The 20,293-nt window shown below is 39.5% G+C and overlaps 1 protein-coding gene across 1 annotated transcript in view; it reads left to right on the top strand.

The window, feature by feature from the left end:
* The first annotated feature begins 5,692 nt into the window (after window positions 1–5,692).
* ERAP1 (endoplasmic reticulum aminopeptidase 1) overlaps window positions 5,693–20,293 on the top strand; it is an 86,421-nt gene continuing 71,820 nt past the window's right edge. The window contains exon 1 of the mRNA XM_059916803.1: window positions 5,693–5,713. The gene's annotated coding sequence lies outside the window, so the exon portion shown is untranslated. The remainder of the gene's footprint in view (window positions 5,714–20,293) is intronic.

Genomic DNA, 20,293 nt, shown 5'->3' with positions numbered 1-20,293 from the left:
TGGTGCATTTAATGTTGTCCCAGAGGTCTCTGAGACTGTCCTCAATTCTTTTCATTCTTTTTTCTTTATTCTGCTCTGAGGTAGTTATTTCCCCTATCTTATCTTCCAGGTCAGTTATCTGTTCTTGTGCCTCAGTTATTCTGCTATTGATTCCTTCTAGAGAATTTTTAATTTCATTTATTGTGTTGTTCATCACTGTTCACTTGCTCTTTAGTTCTTCTAGGTCCTTGTTAAACATTTCTTGTATTTCCTCCATTCTATTTCCAAGATTTTGCATCATCTTTACTATCATTATTCTGAATTCTTTTTCAGGTAGACTGCCTATTTCCTCTTCATTTGTTAGGTCTGGTGGGTTTTTGCCTTGCTCCTTCATCTGCTGTGAGTTTCTCTGTCTTCTCATTTTGCTTAACTTAGTGTGTTTGGGGTCTCCTTTTCGCAGGCTGCAGGTTCGTAGTTCCCGTTGTTTTTGGTGTCTGTCCCCAGTGGCTAAGGTTGGTTCAGTGGGTTGTGTAGGCTTCCTGGTGGAGGGGACTAGTGCCTGTGTTCTGGTGGATGAGGCTGGATCTTGTTTTTCTGGTGGGCAAGTCCACATCTGGTGGTGTGTTTTGGGGTGTCTGTGGCCTTATTATGATTTTAGGCAGCCTCTCTGCTAATGGATGGGGTTGTGTTCCTGTCTTGCTAGTTGTTTGGCATAGGGTGTCCAGCACTGTAGCTTGCTGGGCATTGAGTGGAGCTGGGTCTTGGTGTTGAGATGGAGATCTCTGGGAGATTTTTGCCGTTTGATATTATGTGGAGCTGGGAGGTCTCTGGTGGACCAATGTCCTGGATTCGGCTCTCCCACCTCAGAGGCACAGGCCTGACACCCAGCCGGAGCACCAAGACCCTGTCATCCAGACGAAAAAGAGAAAAAGAAAAAAAAAAAAATATCGTTGCTCCCGAAGTCCACTGCCTCAGTTTGGGATGATTCATTGTGTATTCAAGTATTCCACAGATGCAGGGTATATCAAGTTGATTTTGGAGATTTAATCCACTGCTCCTGAGGCTGCTGGGAGAAATTTCCCTTTCTCTTCTTTTTTTGCACAGGTCCTGGGGTTCAGCTTTGGATTTGGACCTGCCTCTGCGTGTAGGTCGCCTGAGGGCGTCTGTTCTTTGCTCAGACAGGATGGGGTTAAAGGAGCAGCTGATTCCGGGAGCTCTGGCTCATTCAGGCCGGGGGTAGGGAGGGGTACGGATGCGAGGTGAGCCTGCGGCAGCAGAGGCGGCGTGATGTTGCACCAGCCTGAGGCGTGCCGTGTGTTCTCCCGGGGAAGTTGTCCCTGGATCACGGGACCCTGGCAGTGGCGGGCTGCACCGGCTCCCGGGAGGGGCGGTGTGGATAGTGACCTGTGCTTGCACACAGGCTTCTTGGTGGCGGCAGCAGCAGCCTTAGCGTCCCATGCTCGTCTCTGGGGTCCGCGCTGATAGCCGCAGCTCGCGCCTGTCTCTGGAGCTCATTTAGGAGCTGCTCTGAATCCCCTCTCCTCGCGTACCTCGAAACAGTGGTCCCTTGTCTCTTAGGCAGGTCCAGGCTTTTTCCCGGACTCCCTCCCGGCTAGCTGTGGCGCACTAGCCCCTTCAGGCTGTGTTCACGCCGCCAACCCAACTGGGGTTGGATCTCCCTGGGATCCAACCGAAGCCCGAACCTCAGCTCTCAGCCCCGCCTGCCCCGGCGGTTGAGCAGCCAAGCCTCTCAGGCTGGTGAGTGCTGCTCGGCACCGATCCTCCGTGCGGGAATCTCTGCGCTTTGCTCTCCGCACCCCTGTGGCTGCGCTCTCCTCCATGGCTCTGAAGCTTCCCCCCTCCGCCCCCTGCAGTCTCCGCCCACGAAGGGGCTTCCTAGTGTGTGGAAACCTTTCCTCCTTCACAGCTCCCTCCCACTGGTGCAGGTCCGGTCCCTATTCTTTTGTCTGTTTTTTCTTTTTCCTTTTGCCCTACCCAGGTACGTGGGGAGTTTCTTGCCTTTTGGGAGGTCTGACATCTTCTGCCAGCGTTCAGTAGGTGTTCTGTAGGAGTTGGTCCACGTGTAGATGTATTTCTGATGTATTTGTGGGGAGGAAGGTGATCTCTACGTCTTACTCTTCTGCCATATTGAAGGTTTCCCCCAATATTATGTTTTGAAGGAGCAGTTTTCAGAGCCAGCCTTCTTAGAATTATTTGGTGGCTGCCACCATTTGATTTGTGTGTGCCTATGAACCAAGGACACAGGGGAGTTTTAAAATGAGAACAACTTGTCGGTATTCCACTTTGTTATTCTTTCTTTTCTCACTTTTATTCCCTTGTTGGTCTTCCATTCTGGGCATGAAATATTAGCTATGTTGACTATTTATTTACATACCATGATTAATCTAAGTTAGGGGCTTCTCTGGGCTCTATTAAGACAGCACGTCTAACAAATGAAATGCTGGCCCAGGGGAGCAATTTCATGTGCTGTAAATCTAGTTAACTCTGTTACTGAAGATAAATGCTGTCAGCCAGATTTAAGGCTCAGAGATACCTGAGAGATACTTGGTATTCACTGGCATAAACCCCAAGTTGAATGGCTGTCACCAGTCATCAAGTTACTATTTCAAGGTCATCAGGTGCAATTACATGAAGAGGAAGTTTATGAATGTACTCGTGGCTCAATGTTTGTTGTAACCAAATTGGTCTCCCATTGTGGCTTAACCGCAAAAACATGTAGAATTTACAGTTCAGACTCTTTGCCCTTCCAACCTGCTGCCCCTTGTTCTTGCTCTCACAGCTTCCCACCTCACCTTTGCCCTCTGACCCGTTTTGAACACATACTGGGGACCTGATCTTGGCTTTATCCTTTGGACATGATTTTTAGGTATTTTCCCTCTGACCCCACTTTTTTTCTTCCTTACTCTTTGCCCTAGTCCCTAGGGACCTGTTATCTAGGCCTGGATATAAAATACATTATATTCAGTCCGGATTAAGATAGGCTGAATAAATATGTTTTCTCACCAAATACATGGTTTTTAAGGTTATTTTGAATTAATGAGAAACGATACTGTATTATCGCTGTGGTTCTATCCCTAACAACTCAAAAGCAAGAGGCATAGAGTATAGAGTAGTAATTTATATAGTCTCTGGAGACAGACTACCTGGATCTGAAACTCACGTCTGTATTTCTTGGCTATGTAACTTTGGGAAAGTCACTTAATTTTTCTGTGCTCAGTTTCCTCATCTGTATAGTGGGAATGATGATAAGATAGCTGCTTCACAGGGTTACATGAGAAATATTAACTATTTATGTTACAATTTATTGTTGTAGTTCATTACAGAAAAAATTTATTGAGGGTTTTCTATGTCAGGCATTATGCTAGATGTTGAGGATAAAGTGAGCACAAGATGCAATTTCTTCCCCCAAAGTTCTCACTTCTATTGGGAGAAAGAAACAAAAAGGCAGCAATAACCTAGTGTGATAAGTCTGTGGGAGGAGTAAGACAAGATGCTTTGAGAACACATAGGAGCCTAACTTAACCCAGCCCTGGGCAATCTAGGAAGGCTTCTTTGAGGAAGTGACATGACGCTAAGTCCTGAAAGATGAGAAGGTGTTAGCCAGGCAGAGTGGAGATTGTGCTGTAGGTAAAGAGAGCAACACATGCAGAGGTTTGGAGGCAGAAGAAAGGATAGGTCACACTCGGAGGAACAGTAAGTGGCTCAGTGGAGCAATTGTGGTAGAGCCTGGACGAGAAAGGTGTGTAAGGATGAGGCTCTGAGGGAAGGAGCCAGCTGAGGGCATCAGGAGGCAGAAGGACCAGATGGAAATCAGGGTCTGGAGCGGGGAGGTAGAAGAAGTGGCTGGTCAATGTCCACAAGGTCCAGAAGAGGTAACAGATGGAAAACCCAGCAGATGAGTGAAATGAGACAAATAAGGGTATTTACATCAGAAAGCTGGTGGTACCCATTTCACAAGGTGTTACATGGGAGAGACCAGTGAAGACAGTGCCCCACTGAGAACAGTGCCGGAGACGGGGAAAGGGGGATGGAGCAAGGGCTGCTGGAGGGGCCAGCTGTGGATCTGCGGCCAAAGGCTAATTAACGGAATGAGGGCAACAGAGCAGAAGCAGCAGCCAAGCTGGTGTGAGTAGTTGCAGCGAGCTGTGAACTAGCTCTTGCACTGTTCCTGAGCACAGGATGGGTGCCGGGACGTGAGGGAGGCTTCGAGCGTGCTGAGAGTAAGGTGGAAGTTGATGTCAAATCGCTCAAACTGTATTAGCCTGAAATATGTTCCTACCCCAGAGAGGCTAATAATTTGTCTCTTTCCAAATTAATAGTCTTTAAATATTTGTCCAAAATGTATTTGTAGGGAAGGTTGACGACTGCATTTGAGGAAGGGAAAATAGTTTTTCCCCAACTGTCCCAGCAATTCACCTGTGGCCCACGGTCATTCCCAGCACTATACTTAACAAGACCCACTCTTTCTTAGGTGAGTCATGCACATTGCTTGAGGTCTCATCCTAGTTTTCACCTCAGGAATTTTAACACTGTTCCTCCTAACTCCATACAGTTGTCTTCTTGACAAAAGTTTCAGCATATGTAATTTCCCCCATCATGTGACATTTGCAGTGATGTTTTACCTAGGGGTGACATTAAAGGTATTTAATACTCAGTACTACACACATACCATAGATCAATCAGAACAGTGGCTGCCTTAGTGCAGAGCAAGGCCTGTCTGCCCTGCTGGGCCAGACCTTAAACCTTCCGTTTCTGGTCGGTGAAGAAGTCCAGAGGTGGGTAAGCTGGGGTGGGGGGACTTCTGGAAGTCCCAGGGGAGAAACTAGGGAGACCAGAATGGTGGTCTAGAGACTTGTGGGCTCAGGAAAGCCGTATGGAAGTATTTCAACATTTTAACTACTGGAACAATTGCGCTATGCATATCTGTTAAATATCAGCGCTAGTTTTGACACCCATCAAAGGTCGGTGCCTTGGTAAACTACTTAGCTCTATTATTTTCTGAGTCCAGCTGTGGGCTTCCATGACGCTGAGAGGAGATGTGCAGGGGCAGAAAGGCACAGAGATAATCCACCTGTGATACGTTGGGTTTACTCTTGAGAAGGAAAACACATACCCACAAACACATACGTGTGTACATGTGTGCATGTGTGTGTGTGTATTTGCACTAATTACCAGAGAACTGAAAATTCCCTTCCTCTGTATCTTTCTATTCCCTCTTACCTACAAGACCAAGAAGGAGATGTCTTGGAACTCAAATTCACTTGACTGTGAAAGCAGATCTAAGTGTAGCTCAAGCTCTTAAGTGAAAGAGGTAGAAATAACCCAAAAGTGGCCAAAATTCTGCTGCCATCTCCTCTGGTGGTGAGCCAAAGCTTAAAAACTGCATCACCATTTTTTTTTTTTTTTTTTTTGAGCAAAATGGCTGGTTGCTGTGAGTCATGGAGAGGAACCATAGTCTTTATCCTAAAATCAGAGGTTGCTATGCAATTCACTAGGGAACCCCCAGGGGCAGCTTTGATCTGGTCACACCTCTGCCCACCCACTTGGGTTGACTTTTCCTCCAAAGCCTTCCTGTTAACACAATTTTTCAAGAGTGAGAGATTCAATGTATCCTGTGAAAATAGTTTTGACAGAATTACTGTTTACATTTTTGCAGCTCATGTGCATGGGATATTTCTTCAACTTTCTTCATCACAGGCAACAAGATTTAGTGGTGAGTACCTTCATTATGTTGTTGTTATAATAATGACAATGCAAACATGTAATCTGTTCTCCTATCCCATGTGTTTCTTTAATATTAATTCACTCAAATGAATTGTGTTATAAAATAAACTGAAGCATATTAAAAATGTTAAGAGTTTGAGCAACAATTTGAATCAGGCCTCATCAAACCAGAAGTGTCCGTCATGCTCTACCAACAGGAGCTAGGGGAAAGACTTTTTTTTTTTTAATTAATTTATTTATTTATCTATTTTTGGCTGTGTTGGGTCTTTGTTGCTGTGTGCAGGCTTTCTCTAGTTGTGGCGAGCAGGGGCTACTCTTTGTTGTGGTGTGCGGACTTCTCGTTGCGGTGGCCTGTCCTGCTGCAGAACATGGGCTCTAGGCATGTGGGCTTCAGTAACTGTGGCACGCGGGCTCAGCAGTTGTGGCTCATGGGCTCCAGAGCGCGGGCTCAGTAGTTGTGGCGCATGGGCCTAGTTGCTCCATGGCATGTGGGATCTTCCTGGACCAGGGCTCGGACCTGTGTCCCCTGCACTGGCAGGCGGATTCCCAGCCGCTGCGCCACCAGGGAAGCCCCTAGGGGAAAGACTTTAACAGAGAAGTGGAAGCAAAGCTAGGAAATTATTTGATTGGCTATAGTTTAAGCAGTTGCTTTATTTGGGGAAGACTAGTTGGCTGTTTGTGATTGGTTTCCTTAGGTTTTCATTTCTTAACCTTGAGACATTTACAGGCTTAGGTTTTGGTTTGCTTAGTAGTCTGCTAACATATTAGAACCACCTCATTCTGTTGGCTTCCTTGTTTGATTAACTTAACATATGTGTTTGTAAATTGGAGAATGAGGTCAGTGTATTGTGGAAGTTGAGTGGGTTCATACATAATTTTCCTCAGCATGTTAATGTTTTAAAGCCAAGCTTTCTCACAATTAGAGAAAAAGCTTCTCAGTATATTAAAACTTAAGATAAAAGCTAAAAATTCTGCAGAAATACCTTTTCTTTTTATAAAATGTGGCTTGTTATAGGCTTCAAAACTTGCTGCATTTTCTACGTTAAGCTCTCTGGGGAGTTGCAGGTAGAGAGGAAGAAGCTGAAAGATATTTACTCCATGTTAAAAGAGAAATTAATGATAAATTAGGCTGTTCTTGGATTGTATTTTAAGTTTTGGATAAACTGATTTCTATAGAACTGTCTTCAAGGACATTCATTTCAAAAGAAGAAGGAAGCATGATTTTAGTGTGAAAGGCCATACAATTTGAATGATTGAGATTCTATGTCAAATGCCCATGGAAATTTAACCATACTAGCATAATTTCTTATTAGGATTCTAACTGGTTTTGTTAGGGTGCTGATTTCAAAGTTGCATTTTTTTATTGAGATATAGTTGATTATATTAGTTTGGATATACAACATAGTGATTCAAAATTTTGATAAACTCCATATAAGGTTATTATAAAATATTGGTTATATTCTCTGACCTGTACAATATATCCTTGTAGCTTATTTATTTTATACATAGTAGTTTGTGCCTCTTAATACACTACCCCTATCCTGACCCTCCCCTCTCCCCTCTCCCCTCTCCCCTCTCCCCACCGGTAACTGATAGTTTGTTCTCTATATCTGTGAGCTTGTTTCTGTTTTGTTATGTTCATTCATTTGTTTTATTTTGTAGATTCCACCTATAAGTGATAACATACAGTATTTGTCTTTCTCTGTCTGACTTATTTCATTAAGCATAATATGCTCCAGGTCCATTCCACATTGTTGCAAATGGCAAAACTTCATTCTTTTTTATGGCTGAGTAGTATTCCATTTTATATATACACCATATCTTCTTTACCCATTCATTTGTTGATGAACGCTATGTTGCTTCCATATCTTGGTTATTATAAATAATGCTTCTATGAATATCGGGGTGCATTTATCTTTTCCAATTAGTGTTTTCTTTTTCTTCAGATATATACCCAGGAATAAAATTGGTGCATCATATTGTAGTTCTATTTTTAATTTTTTGAGGAACATCCATACCATTTTCCATAGTAGATGTAGAAAGTTATATTCCAACCAACAGTGTACAAGGATTCCCTTTTCTCCACATCCTCACCAACATCTGTTATTTGTGGTCTTTTTGATGATAGTCATTCTGATACGTGTGAGGTGATATCTCATTGTGGTTTTGATTTGCATTTCTCTAATAACTTGTGATGCTGAACATCTTTTCATGTGCCTGTTAGCTATCTGTATGCGTTCTTTGGAAAAATGTCTACTCTTCCCATTTTTCAATTGGGTTTTTTTTTTTGATATTGAATTGTATGAGCTGTTTATATATTTTGGATATTATCCCTTTATTGGTCATATTATTTGCAAATACTTTCTCCCATTCTGTACGTTGTCTTTTCATTTTGTCTATGGTTTCCTTTGCTGTGCAAAAGCTTTTAAGTTTAATTAGATCCTATTTATTTATTTTTGCTTTTGTTTCCTTTGCCTTAGGAAACAGACTCAAAAAAATATTGCTACGATTTATGTCAAAGTGTATTCTGCCTATGTTTTCTTCTAGGAGTTTTATGGTTTACAGTCTTACATTTAGGTCTTTAATCCATTTTGAATTTATTTTTTTTAAATGGTATGAGAAAATGTTCTAATTTCATTCTTTTACACGTAGCTGTCTAGTTTTTCCAGCACCACATATTGAAGAGAATGTCTTTTCCCCACTGTGTATTCTTACCTCCTTTGTTGTAGATTAATTGACCATAAGTGCATTGGTTATTTCTGGGCTCTCTCTTCTGTTCCATTGATCTATTGTCTGTTTTTGTGTTAGTACCATACTGTTTTGATTACTGTAGCTTTGTAGTATGGTGTGAAGTCAGGGCACATGACACCTCCAGCTCTGTTCTTCTTCTCAAGATTGCTTTGGCTATTCTGGATCTTTTGTGTTTCCATACAAATTTTAGAATTATTTGTTCCATTTATGTGAAAAATATCATTGGTATTTTGATAAAGATTGCATTGAACCCATAGATTGCCTTGGGTAATATGGTCATTTTAACAACTTAAATTCTTCCAATCCATGAACACAGTGTAGCTTTTCATCTGTTTGTGTCATTAATTTCTTTCATCAGCATCTTATATTTTTCTAAGAACAGGTCCTTTTACCTCCTTAGGTAGGTTTATTCCTAGGTATTTTATTCTCTTTGATGTGATGGTAAATGTATTGTTTTTCTTAATTTCTCTTTGTGATAGGTCATTGTTAGTATATAGAAATGCAATAAATTTCTTTATATTAATATTATATCCTGCAACTTTACCAAATTCATTGACAAGATCTAGTAGTTTTCTGGTGGTGTCTTTAGGATTTTCTATGTATTGTATCATCTGTAAACAATGTCAGGTTTACTTCTTCCTTTCTGATTTGGATTCCTTCTATTTCTTTTTCTTCTCTGATTACTGTGGCCAGGACTTACCTTACTATGTTGAATAAAAGTGGCAGGAGTGTGCATTTTTGTCCTGTTCCTGATCTCAGAAGGAATGCTTCCAGCTTTTCACCATTGAGTATTATGTTAGCTGTGGGCTTATCATATACAGCCTTTACTATGTTGAGGCATGTTCCCTTTATACCCACTTTGTGGAGAGTTTTTATCATAAATGGATGATGAATTTTGTAAAAAGTTTCGTCTGCATCTGTTGAGATAATCATATGGTTTTTATTCTTCATTTTGTTAATGATGTGTATTACATTGATTGGTTTGTGAATATTGGACCATCCTTGCATCCCTGGGATAAATCCCACTTGATCGTGGTGTATAATCCTTTTAATGTATTATTGCATTCGTTTGGTTAATATTTTGTTGGAGAATTTTTACATCTGTGTTCATCAGTGATAGTGGCCTATAATTTCCTTTTTTTGTGTGATATCTTTGTCTGGTTTTGATATCAGGGTAATACTGGCCTTGTAGAATGAGTTCAGAAGAGTTCCTTCCTCTGAAAACCTTTGAAATAGTTTGAGAAGGATAGGTGTTAACTCTTCTGTAAATGTTTGGTAGAATTTACCTGTGAAGCCATCTGGCCCTGGATGTTTGCTTGTTGGGAGTTTTATTACTGATTCAATTTCATTACTAGTAATTGTTCTGTTCATATTTTTTATTTTCCTGGTTCAGTCTCGAGAGATTGTACATTTCTAGGTATTTGTCCATTTCTTCTAGTTTGTCCATTTTATTGCTGTATGGTTGTTTGTACTAGTCTTATATGATCCTTTGTGTTTCTTTGGTGTTGGTTGTAACTTCTTCTTTTTCGTTTCTGATTTTATTGCTTTGGGCCCTCTCCTTTTTTCTTGATGAGTCTGGCTAAAAGTTTATCAGTTTTGTTTATTTTCCAAAGTACCAGCTCTTAGTTTCATTGATCTTTTCTATTGTATTTTTGGTTTGTTTTTTGTTTTTTGTTTTTGTCACCATTTCATTTATTTCTGCTCTGATCTTTCTTTTTTTCTTTCCGCTAACTTTGGGTTTTGTTTGCTCTTCTTTTTCTAGCTCTTTTAGGTTAAAGTTAGGTTGTTTATTTGAGGTTTGTCTCCTGAGGCAGGCTTGTATCACTATAAACTTCCCTCTTAGAACTGCTTTTGCTGCATCCTATACATATTTGATTCTTGTGTTTCATTTTCATTTCTCTCCAGGTATTTTTAAATTTCTTCTTTGATTTATTTAGTGATCCATTTGTTGTTTAATAGCATATTGCTTAGCCTCCATGTGTTTGCGTTTTTTGAAGTTTTTTTCTTATAGTTGATTTCTAGTCTCATAGCACTGTACTCAGAAAAGATACTTGATATGATTTCAAATTTACTGAGACTCGTTTTGTATCCTAGCATGTGATCTATCCTGGAGAATGTTCCATGTGCACTTGAAAAGATTGTATATTCTGCTGCTCTGGATGTAATGTTCTATATATATCTATTAAGTCTGTTTAGTCTAATGTGTGATTTAAAGCCAGTGTTTCATTATTGACTTTCTGTCTGGGATTTCTGTCTATTGATGTAAGCTGGGTGTTGAAGTCCCCTACTATTATTATGTTACTGTCAATCTCTCCCTTTATGTCTGTTAGTGTTTGCTTTATGTATTTAGGTGCTCCTATGTTGGATATCTGTCTATCTATCTATATTTATTTATTTACAATTGTTATATCTTCTACTTGGATTGATCCCTTGATCATTATGCAATGTCCTTCTTTGTTTCTTGTTAGGGTCTTTGTTTTAAAGTCTATTTTGTCTGATAGAAGTATTGTTACTCTGGCTTTCTTTTGATGCCCATTTGCATGGAATACCTTTTTCCATCTCCTCACTTTCAGTCTGTGTGTGTCTTTAGATCTGAAGTCTCTTTTAGGCAACTTATATATGGGTCTTGTGTGTGTGTGTGTGTGTGTGTGTGTGTGTGTTTGTATACAGCCTGGGGGTAGGGGCAGTGGTTAGAGCAGGATTATTTAACTCAGGAAGGAGTCAGAAATGTCCATGACCACATATTTCTTCCAGTGAGGTGGTATCCTTCAAAAACCCATCTTTTACCATCCTTTATAAGTAAATGCTTCCTCTCCTTTAGGCACAAATGCAACTGCTACCATTAAAAAAAGTCTGCTTACCTTTCTAAGGTCATCTTTCCTAAGAACTTTTCAGTACTTTGAGGTTGATTGATCTTCAGACTTGACTTGTAACACTGTCTTGTACCACCTTAGGCACTCTGCTCACAAAAACAAATTTTAAAATAATGTGTGGAGGAAACAATCTTTCCAAAGCTACATTTCACCGTGAGTTCCAAATTTATGTCTGCCACTGACCTGTATGGAAAAGGAACTTGGCCTTTCTAAGTTTGTTCTCTAGTTTACAATGTGAATAAATACAACTCATATTATCCAAAACCTTTCTGGGGGAAGATGGGTCCATTGGGCCCAATTAAGCTGATCATAGCTGCCTCTCTTACCTAACAGGTGATTTTATAGCTTCTAGTTCTTGGCATTTGTCTATCTTTACACATTTATAACTAAAGATAAATATACAAGGCATTGATACTGACCTTTGGAATATTTTTTTGAACTCTATAGTGTACGTGTTCTTAATATGCGTGAGGTGAAGGCAAGTTTAGCCTTTCTGTTTTGGCCTCATCTAATCAGATTTACCTGCAGGCTTCTGGTTTATTTCTACTATAGTCTAGTTTCTGTTCTCCCATACCTTCTGTTCATATGTTGTTTCAAACTAGAGCAGAGAGCAAACAACATCTGCCCTGGAATCAGTGACCCCAATCCTGTCCTTAGAGAGCAGTGGTTTGCCCTTCCTTCTTTGGTAGACTTCTAGACCTGAAGATTGGTTTTCTCTTCTTGGTTTTAGTAGAGCTTCTGGCCTTGATCCTTTATCTTCTTTACTCTGTATTTGTTGAATGAATGAACAAGTACACATAGGTCAGTCTAATCCCCCAACCCTGCCCCTAAAGTAAATCAAGGGACTTGATTTTTGGCCACCTAAGAGAAATGTTTTAATAAAATATCTCTAGAAAATCAAATTTAAAGTCATCTACAGCCTACAACATATATTTTGCCTTATTGTGGGTAAAGTGCATTCATTTTTCAAGGTAGATGAATCATAAGACAATTTAAAACAGTTTAGCCATGAAAATCCCTGTAGCATGTGCAGAACTAAGATTAAATTTAAGGCAATAATAATTCCCTGTCAGGAGAAAATGGATATATTTCATCAAGGTAGTTCAGTTGAAAAGTAATTGACTCACCATTTCTATTTACATTACCATCTGAACATTGTAAAACTAAATTAAAAACTATGGGATTGTAATATGGTTTTTTGAAAAGTCCATTTTAATTGTCAGACTTGAATATGAGACTTTGCATCTAAAATAAGTTCTTTTTTCAAAAGTAGGAAAGCACTAAATTATATTTATGGAAACATAATACTATTTTTGGTATTAAATAGAAGTACTATATCTTGTCATAAAATTTTAACTAGAAAATTCTGGGAATGGAGTTTTTTCAATTTTTCTCTCAAAACAAACTTAACAAACTATATCTTTCTTAAGCTACAGACCTAGACATACAAAAATTGTATTTTTTTTTTTGTATCTTGGGTCCCAAACACACCCAATGATAGAGACTTACTTTTAGAAATTCAGGAGTCAATGCAGGGTTTTATTAGTGAATTCCTGGATTCTCTATCTCTTGTTCAGGGTTTATTTCCTATCTAGAAGTGGGGAGAGGGCTTTATGTTACATACAGATGGGGGAGGTTGGAGATGGGCCCATTCCTCTAACAGAATGCATCCTTGCTGGCATTCCCTTCTCATAAAAATAATATTACTCATTTATGTTATCACTGCCAGATTTCATGCTCCTGAGTATATATGGCCAGAAAAATGCAGTGACAGTCTCCTTGTTACAGCAGATCAGGGAATCTAATAGCCTTGGTCCATTGCAATAGAAAAAGTGGGAGTTTGGAAGTGAATCCAATTTAGGCTTCTCCCACAGAGAGAACTTGATGTTTGTTGGATGAATGAATGAAAGAATGAATGAGTAAATAAGTAAATGTTTCTATTGCTACAGTTTTGAGGACCAGGAGGCTATTTATCCCCTTTCCATGTAATGGAACTGGTCTAAGTTTATTTATCACTTGCTCTCTTCTCAGCTGTCAGAGGACTTGCTGCTTGCCATTTACCTGTGCTGTCCCTGCCACTGGTCTCCTTTACTCTTCCTGGTTTTTTTCGTCTTTTTATTTCCTTTGACTCTTGTTCTTTCTCCTATGTGCCTCAACTTTCCTGAGAAAAGGTTAATACTTCACTGCGCTTTTCAGCCAGACTAATCATGCATTACTGGCCCCAGTGTAAGACACAGAGCTGTGTTCTTTGGCTCCTTGTGACTCTGCATCTGCTGCTTCAACACTGGGAAGGTATGTCCTAATTGTTCTAGTTCCAGGGCTCATGAGGCAGGTTGCCAGAAAACAGAGATTGTACTCACTGTTCTGGTTGCATACATAAGGCAAAATCAGCATCTGTGTGTAGGTCTGCTGTGTCATGCTTGTAGGTTGTTTGAACACAAACCTATAAGACCCAGGCTGGGAAAACAAAACAAAACCAAAAGAGGAAAAACAGCATCAAGAGGGAGGAGATATGGGGATATATGTATATGTATGACTGATTCATTTTGTTATACAGCAGAAGCTAACACACCATTGAAAAGCAATTATACTCCAATAACGATGTTAAAAAAATAAAAAATTAAAAAGAATTACCCAGCCATAAAAAGGAACAAAATTGGGTCATTTGTAGAGACGTGGATGGATCTAGAGACTGTCATACAGAGTGAAGTAAGTCAGAAAGAGAAAAACAAATTCATATATTAACGCATATATGTGGAACCTAGAAAAACGGTACAGACGAACCGGTTTGCAGGGCAGAAATAGAGACACAGATGCAGAGAACAAACGTATGGACACCAAGGGGGGAAAGCGGGGGGCTGGGGGGTGGTGGTGGGATGAACTGGAAGGTTGGGATTGACATACATACAGTAATATGTATAAAATGGATAACTAATAAGAACCTGCTGTATAAATAAATAAATAAAATAAAATTCAAAATAAATAAATAAAAACCATGACTTTTGAGCTCTAAAAAAAAAGAAAAATGTTTGATGTTATCTATTGATCAAGCATTCCAGTCTAACTACAGTGGTAGACCATGCTAAGCACTGATCTGTCTCCTAAGTTTGCAGAGGGCTCTAGACTTTTATTTTCTCAGTGATTAGTTTCTAATCGAATTAATTTGTAAGTTCTGGTGTCCCTGTTCATTCTTCATCAGTAGGAGACCCCGATGTCAGACATGTGCAGTCCAAGTTCACCCCCTTCTCAAACTCATGCTTCAACAGAGACAGAGTTATTGCTTAGAAAATTGCTTTCAGATAATCAGCTCTAAAATCATGCCTTCAATTAGAAGAAAAGTTCGTTTAATTATTATAGAGCATTCATTAAATATAGACCATAATTTGATTATCCCAGGCTTTTAATTACCTGAAATCTTTTCTTATCAGGAATAATGTTCATGGATATCAAATAGATATTTTTGAGGGAGTAGAAAGAAAAGTGAGAGGAACTGAGCACACCAAGATGTTTTCTGACTCCCTCAACCTCTATTATTAGGTCTATGACCCTAGGGCAGCATTTTACAAACTGCATGGCGTGGAATGCTGATATGTAGTTGGGGCAGAGTTGGCGGAGGCGAGGTGGGGTGGGGACTGTGGGCAGAGTTCTGTGGACTAATAGGTTGGGAAAGCAGTGACCTAGAAAGGGTTGAGGAGTTTAATTTTGTATTTTTATATTTTGCAAGAGACTTTAATAACAGAGCCTTTATTAACAATGCTAATACACAGTTGAAATCTCAGAAAGAAACACATGCAACATTTCCCAGCGTTATTTGAACAGAATGATAGATCTCGCTGTCCTGACATTCTATGGAACACACTCTGGGAAGTCTACACAAAGTAATAAAAAAATTATTAGGACACATTTAAATATAGTATTTAGAGTAAAATGACAGTTCAAAGTTAATAACACAAAGAGCAACACAAAGGCATTAAGAGGTATACTGAAGCAATTACACTTGGTCCAACTTCACCAGAATTCATTTACACATGTATCAGTCTTACCACTGTTATTAGGCAGCTAAACTAAATACACAATGTTGATGTGTACATTTAGCAGAAAATTCAATGAATTATTTAAAAAATCATCAAGATTTAATGGAAATCATTCTTGTTTAGCTTCTTCTTATTCAAGCAGCCAAAGGTTTATTTAAGTAGATTGAGGGAACTTCTATTTCAAGTTTACAAAAATATAATCACAAAATGAAGCTTAAAGAGTTTATAGGGCACTTCTCCCCAAATTTGAAGTTTTTATTATAAGAAGAAGGTTTCGTCAGGAAAACTTTCTCATAAGCAGTATTTTAGCATCCATTTATTTCTCTCAACTCTTCTTATTTACAAATATTAGCTTTCAGGTTATCTGCATATTTTTTAAAAGGATTTTTCTCATTTGGACTTAACTTTTAAATGCTATTTTCCTGGACATTCATTATGCCATTTCAATGACCAACTGATGATAGCATCCAAATAGGACCTCCAGTTCACCATTTGTTCCAGTTTTAAATTTCTTTACATCATCAGCAGCACTCTCAAAATCAAGTAATTCTTTTAGCATTACTTCTCTATTTCTGAGTTCTAAATTTTGATTCATTTTCTGGTTGGCTGGATAGGGGAAGAGATGCTGCAGGTCTGGGAAAGAGACTAAAAAGATTAAATTGTCATTCACAACATTACTACTCAATGTGTGATCCTGGACCAGCGGTGACAGCATCTCCTGGGAGCTTATTAGAAACATAGAATCTCGTACCCCGTCCAGACCTACTAGATCAGAATCTGCGTATTAACAAGATTCCTATGAAATTCACATGCACGTTAAAGTTTAAGAAGACCAGTTCTCAAACTTGGTGGCAGAGTGCAATAACCCTAAGAGTTATTAAAAAGTGCTGATGCCTGGCTTCGCCTTGCAGAGATTCTGATTCAACTAGTATGGGGTCTGGCTTAAGCATCAGGATTTGTACAAAGCTCCCTAGGTCATTCTCATGTACAGAAAGCTTTGAGAATCACTGGTCAAGGAGAGTGGAAGGGTAAATAGACCAGGGTAGTGGTCCTCAATCTTTGGTGTGTATCACCCCCAAATAAAGCAGTAAAGCAATACAGAGGGCCAGGCTGCTGAAGTAGGATAGACCCTGAGCCCTTGTATGTGCCAAGTTTCCCAGCTGGCTCTGACAAGCGCCAACATTTAACAGCCACTGGACCAGGAAACCCTATATAATTATCGTCAGGTTTCAGGGCCTCTGAAGTTTTTGGGGATCTCCCTTGGGTTCTGTTTTTTATGACTTAGAATGCTGATACAAGCATCTGTGTGGTTATTGTATTACCTTCCTATTTTATCACCTACTATGTATCTAGAACTGATTCTTCCAGGGATTAAATCATGCCCTGATTGTTTGCTAGCCTAGTACTGCTAAGAACATTTTTTTATATGGGATCTTTAAGGAAAAAAAATTCAAAGATTTAAAATTATGTATTCATACAATTTCTTTCCCTCTATTCTCAGAACATACATGAAAATTTGCATGTACAAATATATTCAGATTCATAGACGGTTAGAGCCAGAGTTTTAGGCTCTAAGACTGTTAGTTCTTAGACATGATCTAAGCTAATTGTCATTTTCAGTTGAGGAAAGGGAAGACTAGAAGGAGTGTGTGAGTACCCCAAGGTCACCCAGAGAATGACACAGTATGAACAATAAGCCTGATAATCTTTAAAAGTTCGAGTAGATAAACCTGTCACAACAGCCTAAACTATGTGGGTTCATTATAAGGATAAATTAGTCCAATAAAAGAACCAAGTTTACAGGTAATATATTTACTGGTGTGCATATAATTAATAACTTGCAACATAATTAGACCCAAATGGTGAGGAGTTTGAATAAATGACTATAATTACTGTTACTTTTGCACTGACATCCTTATTTTTATCAAATATTCTATCCCTGGTTTAATTCTGTATTATATACAATCAGCACGAGCTTAGTTTTTCCCCAATAACATCCATAGTTTGTCCTATGAAACATACATACCATTCTGTAGACAAGTTTGCAAACTTTGAGCAGTAGAAGCCTTAGTACCCCAGCGTATCTGGGAAGAGGCTCAGATACAATTGTCTTTGCCCCGTTTGCTCGCTCTGACACCTCTGGCTCTCTTCCCTGCTCCTCAAAGCTGCAGTATCTGAGCTTCCTTAACAAGATCAAAGATGAGTACTTGGAAATAAACAAACCTAGCTTCCACAGTGTTTGGATCAATAGGCCCTTTAAAATGTTTGAGCAATTTTCTCCAAAGGAGGTAGAGAGTGGCAGCAGCCGTGCTGGGCAGAATTCTGAAAATAAGGTTTGTGTTTTTCACACTCCTTTGCCCTCCACTCCACCTGTGACCCCCTCAGTGTCTCCCAACGAGCACACGGTGCCCTTGAACTGCCCTCTGGTTGCTTGGTGTTCCCCCACTGGAACGCTTCTACCAGGCCCGCCCTCTAAAATTTTTTCCCACATCTCTCAGGGACTTGAGTATCTGATAGATTTAGATTTAGATTCATACACGTTCATAGTACATTAATAGGCGACCGCATTATTTTAGGTTCTTTTTATTGCACACATGGAAAAACTGGTTGTGACTAGCTTAAACAAAGAAAAAAATTTAATGAAAGAAAAATGAATGGGAGGGAGAGGTGTCTCAGAGAATTTAAGAAAGAATCGCATCACTTAGCCCTGGGAAATGCAGGCAACAGGGCAGGAAGTGTACTTGAATCTTACCCAAGGGGCTGACATTAAAGTGACTCATCTCCATGGCCGTGTTGGAGTTGGTTCATGGTGGCTTGGGAAAACCAGTTGTTAACTTTGCTGGAGTTTTGCAAACCAAATGATATTACATTAGTACTTTGAAACTGGCCATGATGTATTTACACCAAGGAAATTGGCAGATGCTACAAAAAGCGTTACCAGCATACTACCACTCAGCTCTAACTTTGTTCCAAACTTCAAATTCCAAAGAGCTGTATTGGAATGATGCAGTTGAAGTGTCCATTTCTGTGTTAATTATGTATGGCCAGGAGAACAGGTTTATGATATACAGACATAGCAAACTGTATATCAATGGTGCCCTCAGGAAAGGGGATCTTTATGAACTGGGCAGCCACCCAAGGGCTTTCTGCACAGTTGCTCTCCCTTTGCAGATAATATATTTGCTTCTTAATCAGGGTCAAGCAATTAAGAAGTTAGGAAATAGGACATGTGCCCTTACTGGGAGAGAATTTATGTACCTAGCCATGACTGTGATGAATGCTACAGCCACTCCAGTGGGTCACAACTGACTGCACGTTGTAATCACCTGGAACCTTTAAAAATAGACCAATTCCTGGGCCCCATCAGACGGATTCTGCTTTAACTGAGTGTCAGTATGTTTTAAAACACCTCAGCATGGTGATTATAGTTAACAGTATTGTTTTGTATGTTCGAAAGTTGCTAAAAGAGTAGATCTTGTGTTCTCATAGCAAGAAAAATAAATTTGTAACTATACGTGCTGGTAGATGTTAACTAAATCATTTCACAATACATACATGTATCAAAGCACTATCTTCTGCACCTAAAACTAATACAATATTACATGTCAGTTATATCTCAATTAAAAAAAGAAGAAGAAAGCATCTCATATAATTCCAGTTGCAGCCAGGATTGAGAACAACTGAGGTTATGAGCTGACATCATTAAGGGCCTTAGGGAAGTGAAATCTTTACATGATTGTCACTTGTTGCTAAATCAGAACTGTTATCTCTAGACTTTTACACCACAACATATGGCAGACTTAAATTTTACTTGATGTCACAGATTCTGAAATGGTTCCTGATTCATTGTGGAACAGGGAGAAAGAGTGAAAATAAAGCAATTGGCATGCCCTCCAGGGTCAGGAACAACCTCACTCCCTGAGGAGTGAGAAGGGGTATAATTCGGGGCTGATAAACTGAAAAGTGATGGGTCTAGGAACTTGACAATGAGGTGTCAGGCACACTGCTGGGGTTAATAAATCATATAGTCCCTATATATGAATTTTTAAAGTTTTGAGGCAGATAGTACAGATCAGGGAGTTTTCACTATTGGAAAGATAGGGGTTTTAGGAATGCCTAAAAGCAGCATTTACTCAATTATTGATTCCACTCTTTCTTTCATCCAGCGATTATTTATAGAGCAAGTATTATATGCAAGATGCTGCGTTAGACCCTGGTAAAAGTAGCACCTGATCCTGCTGAGTTTCCATTTTAGCAGAAGAAGCAAGAAATAAACAAATCGTTACACAAGTAAGCATTTAATTACAAATGTAAACAATGTTATGAAAGAAAATGACAGATTTTATGAAACCATGAGCAGGAAGATCTGAGACCTGAAACCTATTCTGGGAAGTCAGGTAAGGTCAGGGGAGCTTTCTGGAAGTGATGTTTGAGCTAAGATCTGAATATCTGTGGGACTTATTAAGGAAAGTTGAGAGTGGAGATTGTTTCTAGAAGGTAAAATAGCCTGTGGAAAGGGCTGTTTGGCTGAAAGGGGGTAATGTGTATGAAGAACTGAATTCTTTCAGTCCAGTGAATCTGTTGAGCAAGAGTAAGGGGGAAAATAAGACTGGTGAAGAAGGCTGGAAAATGATAATGCAGGGCCACATAGACCATGTTGATATACATCCCAAAGGTAATGAAAAACAATGAAAGGGTTTTAAGAATAATGTTGTATAATAAAGGATTTGGCTGGTCTTTGTCCCTGGTTCTTGGGAGATAACCTCTAAATCCTTGGGCTTCCGTGGTTAATAGGACTGTCCTCATTATTCATGGTGGACCCCTTGGACCACACCCCCATTTATGCTGATGTGATGACTCAGACTAGGGGCTGCTCACACCAGAAAGACCAATCATGTGACTAGAGATTTG

Source organism: Balaenoptera ricei, chromosome 3 (genome assembly GCF_028023285.1).
Source record: "Balaenoptera ricei isolate mBalRic1 chromosome 3, mBalRic1.hap2, whole genome shotgun sequence".
NCBI classification, from domain to species: Eukaryota; Metazoa; Chordata; class Mammalia; order Artiodactyla; family Balaenopteridae; genus Balaenoptera; species Balaenoptera ricei.
This window is presented reverse-complemented; position numbering and strand designations above follow the sequence as displayed.